This window comes from Mandrillus leucophaeus, unplaced genomic scaffold, assembly GCF_000951045.1.
Source record: "Mandrillus leucophaeus isolate KB7577 unplaced genomic scaffold, Mleu.le_1.0 Scaffold507, whole genome shotgun sequence".
NCBI classification, from domain to species: Eukaryota; Metazoa; Chordata; class Mammalia; order Primates; family Cercopithecidae; genus Mandrillus; species Mandrillus leucophaeus.
In genome coordinates, this window is record NW_012105442.1 from 786 (window position 1) to 6,059 (window position 5,274).

At 40.5% G+C, this 5,274-nt stretch overlaps 1 protein-coding gene across 1 annotated transcript in view; it reads right to left on the reverse strand.

The window, feature by feature from the left end:
• Positions 1-3,224: 3,224 nt before the first annotated feature.
• LOC105551097 (coiled-coil domain-containing protein 29-like) overlaps positions 3,225-5,274 on the reverse strand; it is a 20,575-nt gene continuing 18,525 nt past the window's right edge. The window contains exon 3 of the transcript XR_001007818.1: positions 3,225-3,345. The gene's annotated coding sequence lies outside the window, so the exon portion shown is untranslated. The remainder of the gene's footprint in view (positions 3,346-5,274) is intronic.

The following is a 5,274-nucleotide window of genomic DNA, read 5'->3' on the forward strand; positions in this document are numbered from 1 at the left end:
CTATGCACCAGACCAAGTTCTAATATCCAGAATCTACCTTAAAGACCTTACACAAATCAATTAGCAAAACCACCCTCATAATTAATAGGCAATGGATATAAACACAGACTTCTCAAAAGATGATGATGAGCAACCAACAAATTGAAAATATGCTCAACCTAATTATCAGAGAAATATAAATCCAAAGCACAATGAGATATATCTCACGCTGATCAGAATGGTGATAACGCAGTTAAAAAAAAAAAAAGGGCACTGGTGAGGCAGCAGAGAAAGGGGACACTGGTCCACTTTTGGTGAAAATGTAAAGTAGTTTAGACACCATGGAAAGCACTTCGGAGATTGCTCAAAGAACTTGAACCAGAACTACGATCTGACCCAGCAATCCCACCACTGGGGTATACACAGAGGAAAATAAATCCTTCTGTGCAAAACACGCATGCACACAAATGGTCACGGCAGCAGTATTTACAATGGCAAACACATGAAATCAGCCTAGGTACCCATCAACAGTGGATCCGAAAAGGAAAATGTGGTACATATATACCACAAAAAACTAGGCAGGAATTAAAAGAAAAAAGAAGGAAATCATGTCCTTGGCAGCAACATGAAAGGAGCTGGAGGCCATTATCTCAAGAGAAATAAGGAAAAAACAGAACATCAAATGCCACATGTTCTCACTTACAAGGTGGAGCTAACATTGAATACACCCTACCGTAAAAGTGAAAACAACAGACACTGGTGACTATCCGATGAAAAAGGATGAAGGCATGAGGTATGTGCTGAAGACCTACCTGGTGGGTCCACCCACTGCCTGCATGATAAGGTTGCTTAGACCGCAAGTCGCAGTGTCATGCAATATACCAAAGGCAGTAAGTAATGCGTTTGTACCCTTTAGACTATAATAAACATAGAAATTATGTTAAAAAATACAAACTTAGAAGCTAAAAGCACGAATGAAAAACACAAACTTTTATAATTATCCAAACAATCTTTTATTGGCATAAACTAAGAAAATGGACAGAATGAGGAAATCAAATACTCAACCCCAATTTACATTTAGTGAACACGTTTTTCAAAAGAACACCAAAAAGATGCAATGGGAAAAAAAGAGCCTGTTCAATAGATGATTTTGAGCAAACTGAATATTCACATACAGAACACTGAAATAGGACCCTTATGTCACACAACACAAAAATCAATGCAAAATACATTAAAGACCTAAAACTCAATTCTGAAACCACAAAACTCCTACAAGAAAACATAGGGTGTGCATTATTTTAGAAAAGAAATCCATACATGTAGGCTGCTAATGGTATTTAAAAAACATTAAACCAAAGGAAACACTCCAAGAAAACACCCATAGACAATGTAATGGCTTGTCGTTTTCACTGAAAAGCTGGGGACCCGGTTCCACAGAACAGTGGAACAGATTAGAAGACCCAGATATAAACCTGCACACCTGAAGCCATCTGATATTTGAAAAAAAAATCAACAACAATAAGCAATGGAGAAAGGACTCCCTATCAGCAAGTGATGCTGGGATAAGTGGTTAGCTAGATGTAGAAGAAGTAACACTGGGCCCCTATGTGTCACCATGTACAGAAAGCAACTCAAAATAAGTCAAAGATTGAAATGGAAAACCCTGGGCTGGGCGCGTTGGCTCATTCCTGGAATCCAAGCAGTCTGGGAGGCCGGAGTAGGCAGATGACTTGAGGTCCTGGAGTTCGAGACTACCCTGGCTGACATGGTGAAGCCCCATCTCTAATGAAAAAACAAAAGTTAGCTGGGCGTGGTGGCACGTGCCTGTACTCCCAGCTACTCAGGAGAATGAGGCAGAAGAATCACTTGAACCCAGAAGCTGGAAGGTGCAGTGAGCCGAGATCGCTCCATTGCATTCCAGCTTGTATGAGAGAGCCAGACTTAGTCTGTAAATAAATACATAAATACATAAAAATCCAATACCTGAAACTATTAAAAAAAAATCCTGCATGAGAATCTAGCAAATACCCTTTTTGACAGAGGCTTTGGCAAAGCATTTATATGTCAAGTCCCCAAAAGCAATGGCAACAAAAACAATTACTGATAAGTGGGATGTAATACACAAAAGAGCTGCTGCACAGAACAAGAAACAACCACAGAGTCAGCATACAGCCTATAGAATGAGGGAACATACTCCCCAACCACGCATCTGAAAAATGTCTAATATCCAGGATTTACCATAAAGACCTTAAACAAAAAAAATCAGAAAAAAACCCAATTTATAAAACGGTAAGGGACATGAACACACACTTAAAAGAAGGTGTACCAGTAACCAATGAGCATGAAAAGATGTTCAATTTCACTGATCATCAGAGAAATGCAAATCAGAAACATACTGAGATACCATCTCACACTGGTCAGAATGGCAATTATGACACACAGTCTACAACAACAGAGGCTGGTGGGGCAGATGAGCAAAGAAATGCAGGTCCACTGTTGGAGGAAATGCAAACTACTTCAGATCCCCTGGGGAGCAGTGTGGACATTTCTCAAAGAATCTAAAAGAGAACTACCACCCAACGCTGCAATCCCACTCCTAAGGATCTACCCGAAGGAACATTCTTCCATGAAAAACACATATGCACATCAGATTGCCAGGTCCCCACTGATGAGGCCTTTACTGAGGAGGCCACCACTAACCAGGCCCCTGCTGATCAGGTCCCAGCTGACTAGGTCCTGATGACCAGGTCATCTCTGACCATGGTCCACTGACAAGGCCCCTGAGCAGCAGTGCTCAAAGTCTCATTACAATGTCCCCCTCAGCTCACAGACCCTGCCTCCCTGCATGTGTGTCCAGAGGTCAGGCCCTGGGGTCTTTTTTGGGACACTGCCTTTCCTCCAAGACACAGGGAGAGACAGTCAGCCTCAGGCTCCAGGTGACCAGCTCCACACTCACCCCAAAGGCCCTCTGGGCCCAACTCAAAAGAGACAGTAAGCAGCCTGGCACTGCCTGGAGATGCCATCTACCCTATTCCTGAGTGTCAGAGTGTGAAGAACGGAGGGACATTTGGCAGAAGAGACACCCTGTGCTGCTGGGTCTCCCAGGGCCCTTCCCACAGAGCCCCAATCTAAAGACACAGCACAGAGGCTACATGAAGACTAATCCACAACCTTTGAGGCTGAGTCAGGGACCACATGAGGACTGTCCCCAGACAGTCACAAGGCCCTTTGCTTGTTTCTTGGTACCTCAGTGGATGCAGCAGCGGTTTTTCTGTTGGGGACCAGTAAGCACGTGCTGGGGAGGGCTCGCTTGTGCTTCCTCAGTGGCTCCACCTCTGCTTCTAAGAAAAATCACTCATTCCAGGGCTGGGGCAGAAAAAATACAAGATTAGATTAGAACATCTTGTGCCAGAAACTAAACAAGTGCTGACGGAGTAACAGGGACAAATCAAAAAGACATAAAATCAGCTTGAAATCTAATCTTGGGGAACTGGAGCACCAGAATCATGAGCTTTCCCTCCTCTCTTATTTATTGGTTTCATTTCTCCATGTAGAACAAAGACAAGAACAAGAAAATAATCATCTGGCAACCATCGTAGTAATAATTGTTAAAACACAAGTCATCCATGAAAGGCTAAATCTAGTGGGTTCTGAGGAGTAACCAGATATTTACCGAGCCTCAAAGTAGCTCCCTACAAAATACGGTTGAACTACAAAAAGAAAATTGTAACATTAGCATGGACAAACCTGGCAGGTACTCCTTAACTATCCTAAGTAATAAAAACTGTAAAATGCAAATAAGCCTTCTATGACCTTTACTAAAGTATCAACGATGACTTGGTTGTTTGGCTGTTTAAACAGCTGACATTTGGGCAATTTGAGTATGTCAAACTTAATAAAAATGGTTTTTGTTTGCAAGATCCACTTAAAACTTAAGGAGGCTAAAAAAATCATTTAAAATACCCTATAAATTATCATCATACATATGATACAAAAATATCCTACACTTCAGTAAATATTGTAATGTTAAATATTTTATGAGAAACAATTAAAATGTTCTGTAAATAGCGCAGTAATAAAGTTTTATAATCTTTTAAATCGTACAGTTTTTCCTTAAGACTTCATGGTTAAATATTCTCTTCATTAGATGTGGCTTACCAGTGGATTCTAGAGAAGAAAGTAGACGGGAGCAAGTGTCCAACACAGCAACAGCTGGAAAGAAAAAGAAAGAATTTTGTTCTTTACCTAGAACACTTCAGTTAACTAAGTGTGAGTTTGAAAACTAAAGAGCTGAGAACTTTATCAGAGTTAATAAGAATGAGAAATATGTATGTACATTTACAATACAAAATTACTATTAAATAATTTACACATGGCATTAATTCTAATTGTGTTTAAATATCAGAGCTTTTTCATTCTTCATTCATGTAATCAACAGCTACGTGCTAAGGTACTAGAACCAGCACAGGAATTATAAGATGAAGATGGTATGGTCCACCTCTCAACAGTCCATATGCTATTAACCTAAAAAAACAGAAGGCAGGCAATGTCCACATACAGTCATAGATACCATGACAGGTATACAGCAGGGCACTACTGGAACACACAGAAGTAACATCTAGCCCACTTTTATGTCAATATCGTAGGCTTTCTGGTGGAGGAGATAACATAGGTTGATACCTGAAGGACAAGGAAAACCTTGCCAGATAGAGGGAAGAGGCTAAGGCAAAGAGCCTGAGGTGAGGAAGCGCCCTGCGGAGTTCCAGTTTGGTGCTAGAGCAAAGGGCAGAATGTGGTAAGTGGAAAGAGACAAGGCTGAGTAACTTGACAAGAATCATATTGACGTGGCTATTTCTATTTCATGGTGAAAAATTTGGAACTTTTCCTGAGAACAGACGTAAGCCAATGACACAGTAAATGACAGGAGATTTAAAATGTCAACTGTCAAGTGACTGCTTATGAAGGGCTATTGCTCAGCTAAGGATTTTGAAATGAGTCTGAGGTCTGTTGGCCTTCAATCTCTACCAAAACCCTGAGAACTTGATGATGCCTTTGTTTTCTGAGAATCGTTTCAGGGTGCTGGCTGACAGTTCCATGAGGATGGCAAGACTGAAGAAATTGTAGAGTCAGTGAAAAAGAGATGCATAGACTTCTTTGGAATTTTTTAAGCTATGGAACATGATAAATTTATGGTGCATAAGTACAGTCTTCTCTGTGAAAGTTTTTGTTTTCACATCTTTCATTAGATGTGTCTAACAAAAAAAAAAAAAAACAAAAAAAAAACAAAAAAAACTT